Source organism: Pteropus vampyrus, unplaced genomic scaffold (assembly GCF_000151845.1).
Source record: "Pteropus vampyrus isolate Shadow unplaced genomic scaffold, Pvam_2.0 Scaffold272, whole genome shotgun sequence".
NCBI lineage: Eukaryota > Metazoa > Chordata > Mammalia > Chiroptera > Pteropodidae > Pteropus > Pteropus vampyrus.
The window spans coordinates 129,381-130,238 of NW_011889053.1; the positions used below are offsets into that span (position 1 = coordinate 129,381).

At 51.6% G+C, this 858-nt stretch overlaps 1 non-coding gene across 1 annotated transcript; it reads right to left on the reverse strand.

Moving 5' to 3' along the window:
* Positions 1-229: 229 nt before the first annotated feature.
* Positions 230-348, reverse strand: LOC111729627. Its single transcript, XR_002776308.1, has one exon. It is a non-coding gene; the product is annotated as a 5S ribosomal RNA (ribosomal RNA).
* Positions 349-858: the final 510 nt, after the last annotated feature.

An 858-nucleotide genomic window follows, 5' to 3' on the forward strand; every position in this document is an offset into this window, starting at 1 on the left:
CTACGGAGTGAAAAAGAAGGTCCTGTTTCTCCATGAGTCCTCCTCCTCACCCCTCCTTCCACCCATGTGGGGACCCCTGGGAAGGGGACCAGAGAAGGAAGGACAGGAGCCATCTCACCTGACAGGTGCCCTTGAGATCTAATGTTGATGTTTTCTGGCCTGGCAGATATTCGAAGTTTTTTTTCCAGGTCAGGGGGATGTTTTGCTATTTATTTATTTATTTTTATTATGCCTACAGCCCCTGGTCTTCCTAGGTGGTCTCCCATCCCAGTACTAACCAGGCCCGACCCTGCTTAGCTTCTGAGATCAGATGGGATCGGGCACGTTCAGGATGGCATGGCTGTAGACTGCTGCGTTATTTTTCAGAGACTCGCCCTTATTGGGGCTCTCACCCACAGGTCCCCTGAAGTGCGCGATGCTTCCTCAGGCGGACCACTGGTTATCTACCCCACCCCCACTCCCAGCTAAGGTTCCAGATTTCCAGCACTGTACCCCTACCCACACAGATACACAGACTCTCTGTTGCTGCCCCCAACATCCCCGCCCATGACTTTCTCACATGATGTCCCATTTAAGATGGCCCCAGGTTGGTTCCCTCTTCCATGCAGACCACAGCTCATCCTAGCCCAATGCCCCAGCAACAGGGCAGAGCATATTCCTTGACTTTGAGGTTTCTTCATTTGTTTCATTTCCAAATGCTCCTATGAGACAGACACATAAGTACACTTGACTGAGGTAGCAGTCTGGGGAAGGGGCGAGGACAACGGCAGGTCCTGACATTTCCTGGGGGCTAGCGCTGTTTCTTGCCTAAGGGTTATCAAAATCAAAGCCCGTTCCATCTTCTGCTATCATCCTTTC